General features: G+C 54.1%; 1 long non-coding RNA gene across 2 annotated transcripts; it reads right to left on the bottom strand.

Moving 5' to 3' along the window:
- Positions 1 to 4,739: 4,739 nt before the first annotated feature.
- On the bottom strand, positions 4,740 to 18,527 carry LOC125627204 (uncharacterized). Of its 2 annotated transcripts, XR_007353948.2 has the most exons (3): positions 18,433 to 18,527; positions 9,930 to 10,144; positions 4,740 to 5,915 (listed from the first exon to the last, which is right to left on the bottom strand). It is a non-coding gene; the product is annotated as an uncharacterized LOC125627204 (long non-coding RNA). The 2 variants fall into 2 exon arrangements; XR_007353947.2 differs by lacking the exons at positions 9,930 to 10,144; positions 18,433 to 18,527 and adding an exon at positions 9,245 to 9,900.
- Positions 18,528 to 19,944: the final 1,417 nt, after the last annotated feature.

Below are 19,944 nucleotides of genomic sequence, written 5' to 3'. Positions count from 1 at the left end.
CCCTCACCAGCTCCGTCCAGCTCCAGCTCCGTCCCCCTCCAGCTCCATCCTCCACCAGCTCTGTCCCCCTCCAGCTCTGTCCCTCTCTAGCTCCGTCCCTCACCAGCTCCGTCCCCCTCCAGCTCTGTCCCCCACCAGCTCCGTCCCTCCACTCCATTCCCCTCCAGCTCTGTCCCTCTCCAGCTCCGTCCACCTCCAGCTCTGTCCCCCACCAGCTCCGTCCCTCCACTCCATTCCCCTCCAGCTCCGTCCCTCACCAGCTCCGTCCCCCTCCAGCTCCATCCCCCATCTCCCAGGTGTGTTCCAAAAGTTAATCCAAGACACTTTAAAAAGACAGAAGCTTGTTTCCAATCTGAATCCATCTCACTTCAGCTTCCAGCTGTTGGTTCTTGCTCTGCCTTTGTCTGCGAGAGTGAAGAGCCCCCTGCCTGGAGAAGCGTCCTTCCTCCAGAAGGACTGGTCTCCCCCAGGGTTCAGTCACCTCTTCATCTTCTTTTGGATAAAGAACGAGGAGGCCTGGTGGCACCTTAGAGACTAACACATAGAATCATAGAATATCAGAGTTGGAAGGGACCTCTGGAGGCCATCTAGTCCAACCCCCTGCCCAGAGCAGGACCAATCCCAACTAAATCATCCCAGCCAGGGCTTTGTCAAGCCTGACCTTAAAAACTTCTAAGGAAGGGGATTCTACCACCTCCCTAGGTAACGCATTCCAGTGTTTCACCACCCTCCTAGTGAAAAAGTTTTTCCTAATATCCAACCTAAATCTCCCCCACTGCAACTTGAGACCATTGCTCCTTGTCCTGTCATCTACTGTCACTGAGAGTAGTCTAGATCCATCCTCTTTGGATCCACCTTTCAGGTAGTTGAAAGCAGCTATCAAATCCCCCCTCATTCTTCTCTTCTACAGACTAAACAATCCCAGTTCCCTCAGCCTCTCCTCATAAGTCATGTGTTCCAGACCCCTAATCATTTTTGTTGCCCTCCGCTGGACTCTCTCCAATTTCTCCACATCCTTCTTGTAGTGTGGGGCCCAAAACTGGACACAGTACTCCAGATGAGGCCTCACCAATGTCGAATAGAGGGGAACGATCACGTCCCTCAATCTGCTGGCAATGCCCCTACTTATACATCCCAAAATGCCGTTGGCCTTCTTGGCAACAAGGGCACACTGTTGACTCATACCCAGCTTCTCATCCACTGTCACCCCTAGGTCCTTCTTGCAGAACTGCTGCCGAGCCATTCGGTCCCTAGTCTGTAGCGGTGCATGGGACTCTTCCGTCCTAAGTGCAGGACTCTGCACTTGTCCTTGTTGAACCTCATCAGATTTCTTTTGGCCCAATCCTCCAATTTGTCTAGGTCCCTCTGTATCCTATCCCTGCCCTCCAGCGTATCTACCACTCCTCCCAGTTTAGTGTCACCCGCAAACCTTGCTGAGGGTGCAAACCACACCATCCTCCAGATCATTTATGAAGATATTGAACAAAACCGGCCCCAGGACCGACCTCTGGGGCACTCCACTTGACACCAGCTGCCAACTAGACATGGAGCCATTGATCACTACCCGCTGAGCCCGACAATCTAGCCAACTTTCTACCCACCTTGTAGTGCATCCATCCAGCCCATACTTTTTAACTTGCTGACAAGAATACTGTGGGAGACTGTGTCAAAAGCTTTGCTAAAGTCGAGGAATAACACATCCACTGCTTTCCCTTCATCCACAGAACTAGTTATCTCATCATAGAAGGCAATTAGGTTAGTCAGGCATGACTTTGGTGAATCCATGCTGACTGTTCCTGATCACTTTCCTCTCATGTAAGTGCTTCAGGATAGATTCCTTGAGGACCTGCTCCATGATTTTTCCGGGGACTGAGGTGAGGCTGACTGGCCTGTAGTTCCCACGATCCTTCTTCTTCCCTTTTTTAAAGATGGGCACTACATTAGGCTTTTTCCAGTCGTCCGGGACTTCCCCCTGATCACCATGAGTTTTCAAAGATAATGGCCAATGGCTCTGCAATCACATCTGCCAACTCCTTTAGCACACTTGGATGCAGCGCATCCAGCCCCATGGACTTGTGCACGTCCAGTTTTTCTAAATAGTCCTGAACCACTTCTTCCTTCACAGCGGGCTGGCCACCTACTCCCCATGCTGTGCTGCCCAGTGCAGTAGTCTGGGAGCTGACCTTGTTTGTGAAGACAGAGGCAAAAAAAGCATTGAGTACATTCGCTTTTTCCACATCCTCTCTCACTAGATTGCCTCCATCATTCAGTAAGGGGCCCACACTTTCCTTGGCTTTCTTCTTGTTGCCAACATACCTGAAGAAACCCTTCTTGTTACTCTTAACATCCCTCGCTAGCTGCAACTCCAGGTGTGATTTAGCCTTCCTGATTTCATTCCTACATGCCCGAGCAATATTTATATACTCATCCCTGGTCATCTGTCCAATCTTCCACTTCTTGTAAGCCTCTTTTGTGTGTTTAAGATCAGCAAGGATATCACTGTTAAGCCAAGCTGGTCGCCTGCCGTATTTACTATTCTTTCTACACATCGGGATGGTTTGTCCCTGTAACCACAATAAGGATTCTTTAAAATACATGTATTTGGGCATAAGCTTTCGTGGGCTAGAACCCACTTCATCAGATGCATGGAGTGAAAATACAGGTGCAGGTATAAAGACATGAAAGGAGGGGGTTGCTTTACCAAGTGTGAGGTCAGTCTAACAAGATAAATCAATTAACAGGAGGATACCAAGGGAGGAAAAATAACTTTTGAAGTGGTAAGAGAGTGGCCCATTACAGACAGTTGACAAGAAGGTGTGAGTAACAGTAGGGGGAAATTGGGGAAATTAAGTTTAGGTTTTGTAATGACCCAACCACTCCCAGTCTCTATTCAGGCCTAATCTGATGGTATCTTTTGGATAAATCAGGGGTTCTCAAACTGGGGGTCAGGACCTCTCAGGGGGTTGCGAGGTTATTACATGGGGAGTTGCGAGCTGTCAGCCTCCACCCCAAACCCCACTGTGTCCAGCATTTATAATGGTGTTAATATATATAAAAAAGTGGTTTTAATTTATAAGGGAGGGGGGTCGCACTGGGAGGCTTGCTGTGTGAAAGGGGTCACCAGTACAAAAGTTTGAGAACCACTGGGATAAGTGAACTACATTGAACGTCTTTGGTCTCTCGCTGTAAGGCAGGTGTTCCAGACCTCAAATCATTCCAGCCTCCAGCACGTAACCACACTGGGTAGTACTATTGAGGTCTGCTGAGCCAGCTACCTGCGCAGAGCTGGGAAAGTGCACAGGAAGAACACACACACACACACACACACAAGCCAACACATATAACATAGAGATGGACAGTCCCTGCCCCAAGGAGCTTCCAGTGTGAGAAGAGAGATGGATGCTCCAATCAGACCAGGGAGAGCACCAGCCGTCAATGAGACCACCATCAGCCCCCAAATCCCAGCCTCTCCTGGATTCGACTCTCCCTTGACCTCCTCAGTGTCGGCAGGACATTTGTAGCTGGTGCCAGCCTGAAGGCGATTCCCAGGACTCAGGCAACGCTGGGCCACCCTGGGCTGCTAGCCTGGCCCTGAGGTACCAGCTTCAGCCACCTATTGGAGGGGTGGACCTGAGCCACACAAGTGCAGCTGCAAACTGCACCAGAGCCCCAGGGGTGCTGAGATTGGAGGGCTGGATTTGAGCCTCAGACATGATTTCATTTAGGTGGTTTCTAAATTGCCCCAGGTGTCAATTTGACAGGGCCATTCTATTCTGTGCTTTACAGGTTCTTATCCTGCCCTCTGCCCTGGACTATCTGAGCATCCTCCCCTTGTGCACTAAATGTGACTCACCTCTCTCACATCCTCTCCCCAGGGGGTGACCGACGGCAGGGGAAGGGGCCAGGAATGTTTGCTTTGGAGGGATTATTATTTTTAACATGTCCACGCTGCTCTGTGTGTTTATGTTGGAGAAGGCTGGCTGGAGGAGCCTGCCTGGCTCTGGGGAGGTTTGGGATGATCCTGGAACCGGCCCCTGAGAACACTGCGTCTCCCACCCAGAAGAGCTTTCCCCTGATGAGAGCGAGTTTTGCTCAGGGTGAGGAGCAGAGCTGTCAGCCAGGGCCCCATCCCAGAGCCTAAGGCTGGGCTCAGAGAGAGAAAAGGTCAGGGTGAGCAAGGGCAGGAGGAATCTCTCTCTTCCGACCCACTCCGAGGGGTCCATTCAGCAGGAGGCCCAGCCTTGGGGCCTGGGGGAGGGTCAGTAGCACAGGAGCCCTGGACTCTACTCCCTCCATAGGCCCTACACCTGGAGGGCTGTTCATTGCTCAAAATACAGCCCTGTGCCCCTCCTTGTCACGGAGTCTGTCCCCAGCCTCCAGGACCCCAGAGGGTAGTGAGTAGGGCTGAGGAAATGAGAGGCTGTCTGGCTACTTGGACTTTTAACCTTTGAGCAACTTTGCATTAAAGAAGCCAGTTCCGCAGGCATCTAATTAAACCACGATCAAAAGGCTTTAAGATACAGCGGGGAGATGGGAGAAAGGCAGGTGGGCTGGGATTTTGCTCACACACAATGGCCCCTCCTACGCAGCATCTTAGGAGAGCCGGTCAGGAAGTTTTCAATGAAACGTTTTTGCCGATTTGCCAAAAGCAACGCTTTGTGCAGGGAAGGGTTGGGTTTGATGAATTTCCCATTTGGAAGCAAATCTGAAAAAAAAAGTCTTAAAATTGTCAAAGCAGGACAGTTTCAAAATAACATTTTCCATTTTTCAATATGAAACAATTTGGGGGTTTCCAGTGTAAGTTAATTTCCAGTTTAAATAATTTTTAACGATAAAAAGGTCAATATCGATTTCCAAGTGATTGAAATAAAACAGCTGGATTGGCCCAGACTGACAGTGTTTTCAGCTATTCGGTTCGGGATGGGAAATTTCTTGACATTTCAGAAATTTCCCTGGGATGGGAAAAATGTTTCCTGTCCAACTCTCGACAGTCATCGCCCAGAAGCAGACAGAGGCCGCTGGGATCTGTTGGAACATGGAGTCTCTATGTTCTCCCCATGCTCATGCCCCCAGTTGAGATTGTCTCTGATTCACTAAGGAAAGGAGTCTGTAATTCAGGGCTTTTGTGAAATTGCCCTTCAAGTTCTTTGCTGTGGCTGTGTGGTGGAGTCCCCGAGTGGAATGTCTTCTGTACAGCAGCTGGAAGAGGGGCGTAAGGCAGCGTTATTGTAAGGTCTATGGTGCAGGCATCATCCTTCATGATATGTTTGTACAGCGCCTAGCACAATGGGTCCAAGCCGGTTGTGATCGTAGGTGCTACGGCTGTGTAAATGTTAGCTAATAATAACATGGTGCACACGCCCACTCTAGAGGAGTCTTGGACAATTAGGAGCACGGCGGTGGTTTTTACATCATGCCCATCAGAACCTGCTGCTGCCCACCACTGGAGAAAAGGTACGGGTGTCAGAGACGGTACGTGGGCAGTCATGCCTAGTGGTTGGAGCAAGAATCAGTAACCAGGAACATGACCCCAGGGTCAGAGCTGGAGTCGGAGGGCAGGTGCCAGAGCCAAAGGCAGCAAGCCAGAATCAGAGCTAAGGGTCAGAACTAGGGTCAGAGCCAAATTCAGGAATCAGAGCCGAGGGTCAGAGCCAGGTTACCTGGAGTGAGGCAAAGCTGGGGCCAGCCAGGAGCAGGGCTGGGAGTCAGCGGGCACCGGACCTAGTGCAGTAAATGCTTCTGAGACTCTTCCCACCAGTCGGGCAGTGTAGCCAACAGGCAGCCAGCTAGAGGCCACTGCGCTGGTCAGACTCCCGGGAGAGCAGGCCCCGATTCCTGAGGGCGGAAGTCGCTGGGTCATTTGTCTCACCCCACGTGGTAGGGGCAGGATCATGGAATCGCTGGACACAAGCAACCTGCAAGAAATGGCCAGAGGCGATGGACAGTCTGGGGGTCTGCAGGGCCGGGGCCAGACTGGGAACAAACGTGGCTCTGGGCTTCCAAGCTGTGCCCATGGAATAAGCTCTGACCCCTTCAGGGCTGTGTGCTGTCCCCCCGGCTCTCCGAGCTCAGCTCCCCACGAGCCGGGCCAGAGGCCCCGGGCTCGCCTGGGCTTCTGGTGACAGGGGCTGGCCAATGACTTTTCAGTCAATATTATAGGACAGAAAAGTGGGTTTTTGACTCAATTTTGGCAGAAGGCATTAGCCTCCTGGGGGGCAATCCCGACTTTTCATCGAAAAACCACCCCCACCTTTGGAGCTTTGGCTGGAAAATATTCTGGTGCTGGATGGAAAGTTGACATTTTCCACACCCCTCCCACCCCTGCATTTTTGGATCCGTTCCATTAGCCCCACTTCGAGGGGGTGCGGGTGGGGTCTCAGTTACACCCAGCTCTGCGAGGCTCCTTGACTGGGAAATGGGGAAGGAGTGGTGTCTCGGAAGCCCCCTCGCTCAGGGTGCCGTAAGGAGCTGTCCCCGCACACTAGACTGGGCAGATCCTCCTAACTGCCCCTCCCTCTCCTTTTAGCAGGGAAATAGTTAAATGTCAGCAGTGGGCAGATGAAGGGGCTGGTTCACACCTCTCCCAGCCACTGTTCCTTGTGGTGCAGCCTAGAGACTGAGTTTTGCTTTCAGATGAAAACTTTAGATTCCGGAGAATATGGTGCTGGCAGGAAAGAGGGGCTGGCAACCGCCCCAGGATGTGCCAGCTGACTGTGAGTCCCCGTGAAGGTGAAGGAGGAGAGGGGAGAGCAGTGTAGATGGACCACTGGTCTATGCCGTGACCCGAGGAGGCAGGATGCCGGAGTAGACAGATCATTGATCTGTGCTCGTATGACAGAGGCAGGGCACTGGACTAGCCTGAGCGTGGGTCTGTGCTCGCACCCCTCTTTTACTAGGCCCTCCTGAGAGAGGAATGCAACAGACGCTGTGAACGTAGCCTGGCTGGAAAGGGCAGGAGCAGCGGGGAAGGACTCCTGATTCGAGTCTTGCTCTGCCCCTGACTTGCTGTACAAATCCCTTCCTCCCCCCTTGCCTCGATTTCCCCATGTCAAATGTAAAGCGCTTTGAGATCTAGGGATGGAATCTGCTCTGGCGCTCCCAAATTCTTTCCTGAAGATTTCTCTTTCTTTCCCCTCACCCACCTGACACTGGGGCACTTTGCCAGCCTCTCCTTTTAGCCAGAGAATGTCCGTAGCCCAGAATCTCTCCCTCCCCTGCCACACACCCCCTCCCCCCCGCCAGCCCCTTCGTAGGAAATGGCCAGATGCTTTCTGCAGGGAAAGACCGCAGACAAATAATGAGCTGTGTGAGCCAGCGGAAAATTAAACTAGTGTTTGGCTGCTTGTTCCCTTAGCTGTGCTAATGACCCCACTCCCAGATGAACTGGTAACAGGTGGTGCTGCGAGGGCCACTGAGAGGCTGTCTCCCCGGAGAAAGGGTGAGCGGGAGGGTCATGGGCGACCGTGCAGGGAAGACACCAGAGAATGCTGCATTTTACTGCTTGGAGAGGGGAGGGGCAAGACGCGGCGGGAGAAGAGGGAGAAAGGTGTGCAAGGGAGAAAGGGGGGACAGTCCAGGCTATTGTGGGGAGCCCTGCACCCTCCACCTGCCCTGGGCGGTGTGCCCTGGCGAGCACGGCCTAGAACTTAGGGACTCTCAATTTGTTCCTCTGCTACAGACTGCCTGTTTGATCTTGAGCAAATCACCACATTTCTCTGGGCCCCAGTTTCCCATCTTTAAATTGGGGGTGAGCCTTCCAATTTAAACCACAAGCTCTGTGGGGCAAGGCCTGTCTCCCAGCTCGTGACCATACAACAGCTGGCTCAGCGGGGGAGGACTCCTGGTTCTATTCCTGCCTCTGCCCCTGACTTGCTGTACAAATCCCTTCCTCCCCTGTGCCTTGATTTCCCCATGTCAAATGTAAAGCGCTTTGAGATCTGGGGATGGAATCTGCTCTGGCAGGGTCAGGTATTGGTGGCAAGGTTGGAGGCCAGAAGCTGGAGCCAGGCAGGGCGGCTGAGATACTCTCCCCATCTCCTCTTCCTCTTGCTTGGGGCTTCGGGGCTGCAGCAGCTTCTCGGCTCCTTGCAGCCCCCACAGAGCCCTCAGTGAGCAGCAACTGGGGGGCCCAGGAGCCCGGGTCAGTCCGTGCTGCTGTGAGGAGCCTCAGACCCTCCACCTTCCCTGGGCGGCGGGCCCCAGCGGGCAGGGACACGGGACGGGCGCCGGGCAGCTGGAGAGCAGCCCTGCTAGCTGGGCACCCAGCTCTGAGGACAGTGCCACCAGCAGCAGCAGAGAAGTGTTGAGCCACGTGTGACCTTTGTGTTGGGAGGGGTGGCTCTGGAGGGGAGTCAGGGCTGGAGACAGGATGCCCAATTCTCAGAGGTGCTCAGCCCCTGCAGCATCCATGGACAAACCACGGCTGAGTACAGACAGAGACAGGAATGGGGTCATTAGCAAGGATTGAACCTGGGACACTCAGCGCCAAATCCCCAGCGTTTGACTGCCTGAGCATCTCTCTCGGCTGGGAGGGTGCTGGCGTTGCTAGGGCAGGGTCGAGGGAGACAAGCTCCCGTGCGCTAATTGCGTTGAATCAGCACCGCTGAAAAACAGGCCCAGAGCTTCTACCACCCCCAGTGCGAACTGATTTATCAGTGAGAATCCTTCGCCCCGTGGCTAGCACCTTTGATCCAAGAGTTTCAAGGGGCTTCCCATTCAGCCACTCCCATGGGACGGGTGAGCAGTGTCATTCTCCCCATTTCACAGCTGGGGGTACTGAGACCCAGAGAGGCATCAGCCGGGCAGAGCCAGGAATGGAAACCAGAAGCCCCGGGTTACAGGAATGTGACTGAGGAAACCAGCTGGGTATGCAGCTAGATGCTATCGTGGCATTTGCTCAGGGACATGCTGCCAAGCTTTTAACAAGGGGCTCCCACAAAAGCGTTCCCACAGAGCTGGTACCAAACCTAAACCCAGTGAACCAGGAGGCATGTCTGAGACCCCCCCACCCCGCCCGTGGGGGGGAACAAGGCCAGGCAGCCTCTTCATTTGTTTTAAACAAAAGCACTTTCTCAGAGTCAGGAAGGAGGCAAAGCCACTTGGCAAACAAGGGGCTATTAAGAGCACTTAGCTGGAAGCGTTTGCACTGGGTTCCTGAGACATGCACGGGATAGTGCAGCACGGAGCTCAGCCTGGGGGACTGGCACTGGGCAAAGTGCATCGCCCAAGATAAATGTGTACATACCGGCTTGTTTGGTGCACCCAGAAATGAACAGCACGCAGGAAAATCTCCCCTGTAGCTTTGTCTTAGGCTGGCAATCTGGCCTGCTTGTCCCCATCAGCGATCCCTGCCGCGACCCAGCTGGACTGGGTTTCCTGTTCTAAGTACTCTCTTCATGGCTCCAGGATTCCCCTTCTCCACCCGCCGTGGGGTTTGCAGGCTGGGCTCTGGGGCAGGCTGGCACCGCCCACCACATTGCACCGGGCAGGCTCTAGGTGGCAGCACAGGAACACACAAACCTGTGGCCCAGCTGAGGTGGGGCTGAGTTTTGGGAGCCAGGGCCCTGGTTTGAGGAGCTGGGCTACTCAGAGATGAAGCCTTGCAGTGAAATACCATCCCCCGCCAGGCAGAGGAGCCACAGGGCTATTGGGTGGGGAACCCAGGTGCACCATGCGGGGTGTGCTGAGAGGGTTATATTTCAAGGTCAGAAGGGACCTGCCTGATCATCTAGTCTGACCACCTGGCATAGCACAGGCCAGGGAACTTTGCCCAGTGATTTCCTGCAGGCGGCTCATGTCTTACAGGTGAGCTACAGCAGATCCTTTAGCAAGACACCCAGTGCTTCTGATGCCCCGCGTCCCCCACTGCTAACCTGCGGGATTTCCCAGTGGAAATGTGCCCATCTCCTGTAGACAGGTGAATCACATACCAGGAGCCAGGGCTTGTGCAGCACGGGGCCGGCGGATGTTTGGCTGGAGAATTCCACCTTGATCCAATTCATTTCACAGCTCCTGTCTGGCAATAGGGAGCGTGGGAAAATTCCGATCAGGCCTCAGACGACAGGCTTCTGCGGAGTCCCACTGAGTGCCCAGAGCTGAGCCGGTTTAATGGAAGGGATAGTGCAGGTACCGGCTACAGCATTGTCTGTGGGCCAAGTCAGACGAAGCAAGTGACCTTTTGCCCGAGGTATGTGCACAGTAATGTCTTCCTCTCAGAGGCCCCCTCTCCCCCGATCAGTCCTGGAAGGTACAGCCCGGGAGATACAGACCCGGAATGAACAGAACAGGGAATCATCAAGTGATCCATCCCCTGTGGCTCATTCCCAGCGTCTGGCAAACAGAGGCTAGGGACACCCTCCCTGCCCATCCTGACTGTTCATCATTGATGGACCTGTCCTCCACGAATTTATCTAATTCCTTTTTGAGCCCTGTATTCTTGGCCCTCCCAACATCCTCTGGCAAAGAGTTCCACAGGTGGACTGTGCATTGTGTGAAGTTATACTTCCTTTTGTTTGTTTTAAACCTGCTGCCTGTTAATTTCATTGGGTGACCCCTAGTTCTTGTGTTATGAGGAGGAGAAAATAACACGTCCTTATTTACTTTCTCCACACCAGTCATGATTTTATAGACCTCTCTCATCTCCCCCCTTAGTCATCTCTTTTCCAAGCTGAAAAGTCCCAGTCTTATTAATCTCTTCTCATACGGAAGCTGTTCCATACCATTTTCCATATCATTGTTGTTGCCCTTTCCTGAACCTTTTCCAATTCCAATGTATCTTTTTTGAGATGGGACGACCACATCTGCACACAGTCTCACTGCACGATGTGGGCGTATCATGGATATATAGAGAGGCAGTATGATATTGTCTCTCTTATTATCTGTCCCTTTCCTAATGATTCCAACATTCTGTTCGCTTTTTTGACTACACATTGAGTGGATGCTTTCAGAGAAATAGCCACAGTGACTCCAAGATCTCTTTTGTGAGTGGTGACAGCTAAGATAGACCCCCATCAGCAAGTTAGCAGATGACACTAAGCTGTGGGGAAAGGTAGATACGCTGGAGGGTAGGGATGGGGTCCAGAGTGACCTAGACAAATTGGAGGATTGGGCCAAAAGAAATCTGATGAGGTTCAACAAGGACAAGTGCAGAGTCCTGCACTTAGGAAGGAAGAATCCCATGCACCGCTACAGGCTGGGGACCGATTGGCTCGGCAGCAGTTCTGCAGAAAAGGACCTGGGGGTGACAGTGGACGAGAAGCTGGATATGAGTCAGCAGTGTGCCCTTGTTGCCAAGAAGGCCAACGGCATACTGGGCTGTATTAGTAGGAGCATTGCCAGCAGATCGAGGGAAGTGATTATTCCCCTCTATTTGGCACTGGTGAGGCCTCATCTGGAGTAGTGTGTCCAGTTTTGGGCCCCCCACTACAGAAAGGATGTGGACAAATTGGAGAGAGTCCAGCGGAGGGCAACGAAAATTATTAGGGGCCTGAGGCACATGACTTATGAGGAGAGGCTGAGGGAACGGGGGTTATTTAGTCTGCGGAAGAGAAGAATGAGGGGGGATTTGATAGCAGCTTTCAACTACCTGAAGGGAGGTTCCAAAGAGGATGGAGCTCGGCTGTTCTCAGTGGTGGCAGATGACAGAACAAGGAGTAATGGTCTCAAGTTGCAGTGGGGGAGGTCTAGATTGGATATTAAGAAACAATTTCACTCGGAGGGTGGTGAAGCACTGGAATGGGTTAACTAGGGAGGTGGTGGAATCTCCTTCCTTAGAGGTTTTTAAGGCCCGGCTTGACAAAGCCCTGGCTGGGATGATTTAGTTGGGGTTGGTCCTGCTTTGAGCAGGGGGTTGAACTAGACACCTCCTGAGGTCTCTTCCAACCTTGATATTCTATGATTTTATGATTTTATATGCATAGTTGGGATGCTAAAGAGGAGGTCTCTGTACAGAGGAGAACCACAAAGGACCCAATACCTTTAACCGAAATGCTGAATCCAGCTGACCCAATATTCTCTTGCATTAGCCACGCACTGATCAGGACGTCTGCTCCTGCTGGAGCTAACCTTTTCCCACCACTGCTTATGTGACCAGGGGCACTAGGGACTGAGGACCCTTGGAATGCCCCAGCTTTGATGTTTGTTCATTGAGGGGTGACCCAAGATGTTAACAAACTGCTGGAATAAGCAGCCAGCCAGCCAATCCCCGGGACAGCCAGGGGCTGGAAGAGTCTGCTTTGAGTAAAGCCCTAGCTATGGAGCAGTTTCATCCATGGGCAGCTTATTTGCATGCTGGTCCCCCCACCCCCTTACTGCTTGGCATGAGCCCACTTCCTCCCGTGCTGCCCTGACTCCACCTCAGCCTTTCTCTCCAGCTGCCCAGAGCCGCCCTGAGCCGCCCCGTGCTCTGCCCAGAGAGTCACCTCCAGCTTTTCAGAGGGCTCGATGCGTCCCCATTGCCCAGGGCTGGGCACAGCCTGAGCGCCAGGGCCTCCCAGAGCCCTTCGGGTGCCACTTGCTCTGGGCAGTCCCAGCTTTACCCCGCCGTCCTCTGGGGCTCGGGCGGCCTGCAGGGGGCAGCAGGGGGCTCTCGGGGGAAGCTCTCGGAGGCCCAGACCCAATCTTGGAGGACGCTGAGTTTGAAAATGTTCCGAGTGATCGCGGCCAAAAGCGGCGCCCCCGGGACGTGACCTTTATCCCATATACCAGGCGCTGAGTAATAGACACAGGAACAAATACGCCGGCTCGCAGGCCTCCCCGATGCTGCCTTGGTTCGGAGCGCAGGCCCCGCCTGGCACCCGTGTCCCCGCCTGCCCCCAGCCACCCCGGGGAACTCCTTGTGGCTGGCCCCTGAAAGACCCGTGACTTGCATGAGCCTGCTGCTTTGGCAGGTGCTGGCCTCTCTCTCTGCCAGGCCGGCGCCCCAGAGCTCTCCATGGCCAGCGCATGGGGCGCAGAGGTGGCCTGCACAATCCCGGGGATCCTCATCCCTGGCATCTGGGCAGGTCGACCTGCAGAGTTAGATGCCACACTTCACGGTGCCCACAGAGCACAGCAGATGCCCAGACACCCTCCTGGTTCGGAGCAAGCACCAGCTGCGGCCCAAAGCTCCTTCGCACCTTCCTCTGCGTCAGGGCAGGCGCCCGACTTGTGCCTTGGCTCTGAGCTAGGACTGAGGGGGGAGCTCGGTCTCTAAGCCCTTCACCTCTCTGCCAAGCCCCCCTCCTCAGCGAGAACGCAGATTCACTGCCCCCGCAGCTGCCAGCTGGCGAAAGGGGGGCCATTCCCCATCCCTGCCCCACCCGCCCCCAAATCGGGCAGCTGGCAGCATCACACGTGCCCAGCTCCGGCTCTGCTTTCCGAGCGCCAGTAAGGAATTCCAAGGTGGGTTTTCCTCAGCGCTGTGGCTAAAAATAAAAGGCTGCCTGCAAAATATTTTTGCCTTTGTTTTTCTGCCTCCTCTCCCTCCCCCCCCCCCCCCCGTGCCTCCTGCCTGCAACGCACCCAGCTCGGGTGCCCCCTGAGACCGAACACTCCACTAGCTCTGCACAGGCATGGCACCCCAGGGCCCGCTCATTCGCCTCCCTGTCTGTCCGCCAGGCCTGTCTGGGCCTGCCTCAGGTGCAGCAGCTTTGCCTGGCTCCTCTGTGCACCCGTCTGTTCCCGTTCCTGGGTCGGCACAGCTCTGCTGGGGGACACGCCTGCCCCCATGCCCGGCTCTGGAAGTGCCCCTCAGGCCTGGCCCCGGGGAAGGTGGGGGGCTTTCCCATGCCATGGGAGGCTCCCAAGCATTTTCCTGCCCCAACGTTCTGATCTGGCCTGCAGGGCAGTTGGCACCCAGGAGTCCAGCTCTGTTCATTGCTGAGATGGGGACTGATGTGGGGGGTCACTCCCAGCCCCTTCCTTGGCTGCAGAATACAGGCCAGGATGTAGAGACCCTGTGCGGTGACACTAGGCTAGTGCCCAGCAGACTCCCCTTGGGCCAGCCTAGCTGTCTCTTCTCACTGCCCAGGGGCATGACAGGGGTTGCCAGGGGAAGGTGGATCCAGCTCCCAGGGGTTAGAGCTGTTTGCACCCAGGGTTTCAGCTTGGACCCATCTCTTGGCCACTCAGCCGCCCCCTTCCCCCTCCCCTCCCTCATCGCCGCTGGGTGCTGGCCGGCCCTCCCAGACTGGCACCCGTGCCCGAGCATGACTGGGGCGAAGTCTGCACCCCCCTCCACCTCCCCAAGGTTGCTTGTTAAAAAGTACCCGGCTAGATAAATAGCTGTCCCGTTTTTATGGGTGCAGCAGCCGGGGCCGATGGGAGAGATGGCCCAGGAGACCTCGCTCTACCGGGGGAGGGCTGAGCCCGTCTGTTTAATGACCCGCAGCCGGTGCCAGCTCTCTAATCCGTGCAGCGTTCCAGTACAAACTGTACCAGTGGTTATATAAACCAACTTGCCTCTGTTTATTTAATTCCCTTTTATTTATTTACCGTCCAGCCAATTGAAGCCAGGGGAGTGGCTGGGAGGTGGGGCTCAGCCCCTCTCCGCTCCGGAGCGCTCCCCCTTCTCAGGGCTTTTCCAAGAAGCGCTTCCAGACCAGCCTTGAAAGCGAGGTTCAGGCCAGATCATTCCCCCTCCAGCCCCAGCCTGGTAGTGGAGGGTCAGAGCGTCTCCTGATTGCAACATTTCCTCTGGCGGGAAAAAGCTCAGGGCTGGTCCAGGAGGAATGACCACACACCCGCCCCATGCAGCTGTGCGCGTCCTGTGTGCAGCCTCGGCCGAGACCCAGCTGTGGCTCTGATCAGACGGGGAGGACTGATGTTCACTGAGTCAAGAGCAGCCGGAACAACAAGGGAGAAAGGAAACTTGGACGTGACGAGAGCTCGGCTGATTCCTCTGGTGCTCTGCGTGATTCGGGATTTCCTCTTGCGTCTAACCCTGCACCCTGTAGTGCATAGTGCATGCACACACGCATGTGTACGCTTACACTCACATGCACCCAAAGTTCCTTACATGTGTACACCAGCAGGCAAATGAGAGGGTGATGGGGACACCGGCCTCGACGGTTGCATCTCAGGGACAAGGGCGGGCTTGCCTAGGGGCAGAACTGGAAGGCTGAGCTGGGCTCTGATCCTGACCTGCTGTGTCTCTGCCTGGTCCTGGACAAGTGGATTCGCCTCCCTGTGCCTCAGTTTCCCCATCTTACAATGTGGGAATAGGGCCTTCGGCCTTGCAATGCTGTGGTGAGGTTTTACTGATGAATATTTAGAAGGCGCTTTGATCCTCTCTCAGGGCCGGGGCTGCGGGAGTGCCACGGGTTACCCCAGTTTTAGCTGATTCCTGCTCTGACCCTGTGAACCAGGCAAATCTGAACGAAATCTGAAAACCAGGCTTTTGCGGGGAGGAAGAAACAAAAAATGATCAAAAAATGGGCATGTTAGAGGCATGAGTGACAGATGGGGCAGCCTGCTTGCTGTCATCAAGCCATGCCCCCTAATCGAAGCGTGCCTGGGCCTTTGAGCACAATCCTTCGTGAGCCCATGCAGGCTGAGGATAGGTCAGTCAGGGGTAGGTATGGCCCCTGGTGCTAGGTGCTGCACCAACAGTCCCTGCCCCAAAGAGCTTACCATCCACATAGACCCGACCCCGGGTTGGGGTAGGGGGAGGACATCCCAGCAGGGTGGTCAGGGTGAAGGCAGCAAATGGCGTAAGAGTGCCCTGAATGTTTTGGGTGCATTAAGGTAGGAGGGGATCAGCTAAGTGTAAGAAAAGGAAGGGAGACAGGACAGGGGCTGGAGCGAGGCTGAGTGAGGGTGCAGTCACCCACATCGCCCCTCCCCACCCCCCGCAGCATCTGTTGGTATGTTATCCCTGTTCCACTGAGGGCAAACTGAGGCACAGAGCAACTCAGAGACTTGCTCAAGGTCATACAGGGAGTCTGTGAGCCCAGGGTAGCGCCCTACCGGCTGCCTTCTGAGGGAGAGAGAGAAACCCCCCGGGACCAGAGCGCTTGTCACGGGACGCCCCTTGGCAGCTCTGGCGAGACTCAGCCGGGCCAAGGCTGGGTTCGGGGTTCAGGTTTGAGACTGAGAGTCAGTGGGAAGTAGGGTGGGATGGAACCCCAGTTTTCACAGCTCAATAGAGTTAAAGCCAGCAGGCACCAGGAGACCATCCAGTCCGACCTGTCCAGCCTGGGCCCATCAATTTCACCCACTTGCCCCTGGATTGAGCCCGATAACTTGTGCTTGGCCAAAGTGTCTTCCAGACGAGCCTCCAGCCTCGAGTTTAAACGCTCAGCGCAGGGTTCAGTGTGAGTTCATCTCAGCCCCCGCCCTAGCTCTTACCCAGCCGCCCCCCCAAGCTCCCCAACTAACCGCCTCCCCGACTTGCTAAGGCAAGCTGCCTCCACCCTTCCCCCCATTACATAAACTCGCTATTACAGGAAATCAAAGGGGTAAATGTCTTGCCTGGATTAATAACTGACTTCCTGTGGTTACCATTCACCTTCAGCGTTTGTTTATAAACTCCTGCCTTTTTCCTCCCGCCTGAATGTGGTTTCTTAACACATTGTATGTGTTCGTTTGACATTAACCACATCGGGGCAGCAAAGTTATCTGGGGAGCTTAGTGGCATGGCCGGGGGAGGAAACCAACCAGTGTCAGTGTGACAGGGACGGTTCTTTTCTCCTGCCCAAATTTGCTCAGCACAAGGGACAGACGCAGGATTGTCAGCGACATGGTCCTGGCTCCCTGATTCACGTGCTGCAGCAGCTCCGGCCCCAGCATGAGCTGGAGCTGTCTGGGGGCTGCTCTAACTTACACCAGTCGGCAGTGCTCCCTAACAGACCATAGGCCAGCTGGGAGCTGGTGGAGCACAGCTGTACTTTGTCACTCCCCCTTCTGTCACATCATACCCCCCTCCAGAAAGGAAGCATTGGCTAGTGGTTAGAGCACTACTCTGGGACTCAGTTCAACTCCTTGGTTTGCCACAAACTCGCTGTGTGACTTTGGGTGAGTCCCTGAGGGTCTGTCTACACCGCAGTGTAAGCCCAGGGGTGGTAGAACTCAAGTTAGCAGACCCTGGGTTTGTTGACCTCGGGCTTGAGCATCTACACTTATTTGCAGGGGTGCTGGAACTAGAGGTGCCGGGGCACTGACGCACCCCCTGGCTCAAAGTGGTTCCATCACACACAGGGTTTCCAGTTTGGTTCAGTGGCTCTCAGCACCCCCACTCTACAAATTGTTCCCTGTTTATTTGCAACCCCAGATTAGGAGTTGTTGAACCCTAGGTCCCCACCTGGGGCTCCGGCCCCTACACAGCATTATGCAGGCCCGAGTCCAACCTCCCATATCCCAGACATCTTAGTGCCCTCCCAAAATGTGGCCACTTTAGCCCTTGGCTCATGGCGCAGTGTGGGAAAACTTGACTGTCCGGAGGACAAAGAAAGTCGGCCCATGAAACGTGACAGACTCCCAGAGCTGGAGTCCAGAGGGGCTGCTTCTACAGCTGCAAAGCAACAGGGCTTGAACCCTGGGTCCTGGCTTGACTTAGGTGCAGACCCTCCACGCCCGTGGGGTCCTGGAACCCTGGCTCTGAGCCCTGGGTTAGCACGATTTGTGTGTAGACAAAAGCCTGGCTTCAAACCCTGGGTTTACACCGCAGTTTAGACATACCCTTAGAGCCAGATATTTAGGCACCTCTCATTGATTTCAATAGGAGTTAGACACCTAAATACCTTTACAAATCAGCCCCCCTGTGCTTCTGGTCCCCATCTGCTCAGTGGGGATAGTAGCACTGCCCTGCCTCACAAGGGGTAATACATTCAAGGTGGCGAGGCACTCAGATACTCTGGTGCTGGGGGGCCATATAGGAACCATATAGGAACTATTCACTGATGGGGGGCAGCTGACCCGCTTGGGACAGTCATGTTGCTTATCACCCTTCTACAAAGTGCTCAGATACTCAGGTGATGTAAGAACCTGCCTAGAGGAGACCAGGAGAGTTCTCACATCCTGGGGGGGATTCCCCTTGGGTAACCAGGGATGGGGAGGAGAATCTGGCCCTGTATCTCTGCGTGGCACAAGAATGAAGTGGATGGAGCTGGCACATAGGATGTTTTATCTTTCTCCTCCTCCTAGTGCCAATAGGACGTGCTGCCAGCCCTGCGGACTGAAGTCCTCTCCAGAATGGACCCACGGTGGGAGTGGCCCCAACACCGCCCCTCAACACTGACCTCTAGGCTGGGCCCCCTCCAGGGCCCTTTGCTCGTTAGCCCCTGTGCTGAGGCTGTCCCCAGTAGGGTGGTTTGTATAAAGTGGATCCCTGCCCATGAGAAATGGGACTGTGATACTCCAGGGGTTTCACAGAGGGCCCCAAACATCCACCACATCTAACCCATCTCTCTAATGCGCCCCTCGTTGGACAGCCGGCCTCCTGGGGCAAGGACTCACCATTGCTTCCTATGGCATCAGATCCAGCAATCATATCGTCTCCCCACCTGGCCAAGTCCATGGAGCAGGACAGATTGTCCCTCCGCACAAGCTGATTCCTCTTTGCTAAAGAGCTATGCTGAGACAGTGCCCTCAGCCCCATCCCTTGCTAAGGTTTTCCATTCAGAGCGATGCTTCCCACCCACTCCCCACCTCTCTAACTTGATACTGGTCTTAAATCCTCAAGTCTGGTCACAAGCCAGCAGAGTTAGAAGGGACTTGGCCAAGTTCTTGTCCTGTGTCTCTGAGGGGAACGGGACCTTGCTCTTGGAAGAACCCTGGTCTGGCTCAGACATTTCCTGGTGAGTGTTTTTTATATTCCACAGACAAATAAAGAAAACTTTTCTGAAACGAGTCCAGGTTTCTAGAAGACTGCAATGTACTTTACACGTTGCCAAACCCAAGCATGAACAAAGCATGGAGACTCATAGGAAAGGCCGTTTGTAAATTGAACGCTGCTAATATAGCAAACAAATGTGTTGTCTTCAGCGATGGATATTCTTCGCTGCATGATAACCTTAACTCCGACCCACAGATTGTTGTGAGGGTAGATTCGGAATCATTTTTGTTTTCCTGATGTCAGCATTTACATTGTAAAGGACACGGTTCAATGGGAAATGTTACTGTATTTAGCAACTGACAGCAGATATTTTTGGTAAAAAACATTTTTACTTTTTCTTGAGAATAATGTCATATATATAATCTAATGGGGAGGGTTATAGCACTGGGGTCCAGTGGCTTAGCCAGGTGACTGGCTCCCACCAGAGGTCAATCAGGCTTCCACCAAAAATTTCCTATGGGGCCTTTGGCAACTGATTTAAATTCTTGGTTCCTCATTCATTCCCTCTGGAGAATGGAGCTGCGTGGGGGGAGTTGTCTCATCAGATCCTGGGCTGTCCTTACACTTTTGAAAAGTGGTCCAGGCTAGCTCAGAAGCCAAGAGCAATCATATTCCCTGCAACTACGTTTCTGACCCATCAGCTTCCCAAAGACACACTTCTGTGGTGAATTCTTCATCACTGACCATTTAAAAATCCAGATTGGACGTTTCTCTAAAAGATCTGCCCTAGGAGTGATTTGGGGGCAGGTCTCTGGCCTGTGTGCTACAGACACTGTAGACCCTTCTGACCCTGGAGTCTGGGGCTCTGTGTGGAGGGTGGCCCAGTGTGCCGGGTGCTAGGCTGAGAATTGGAAGCTCTGTTCCTCCTTCTGCCCTGGACTGACTTTGAACAAGTCCCGTCAGCCCAGGTCTGCGAATGTTTTCAAGATCACAGGGAGCTCAGGACCAAAATACATTTGAGGCTCTGTGCCTCAGTTCGCCATCTACAGAAGGGGGATCCCAGTCCTGCCCTCCTGGTTTGTAGGATAAATATAGCGAGGTGCACGGGGCCTATGGCAATGGGAGCCAGGTAGGTACCTTAGAAGCATTTTTCAGTTTTGTACTTGCCCTTCCCTGAGATGCCAAAAATCTAC

Source organism: Caretta caretta, chromosome 25, assembly GCF_965140235.1.
Source record: "Caretta caretta isolate rCarCar2 chromosome 25, rCarCar1.hap1, whole genome shotgun sequence".
Lineage (NCBI taxonomy): Eukaryota > Metazoa > Chordata > Testudines > Cheloniidae > Caretta > Caretta caretta.
The sequence above is the reverse complement of the archived record's forward strand: the minus strand, read 5'-3'. Positions and strand labels throughout refer to the sequence as shown.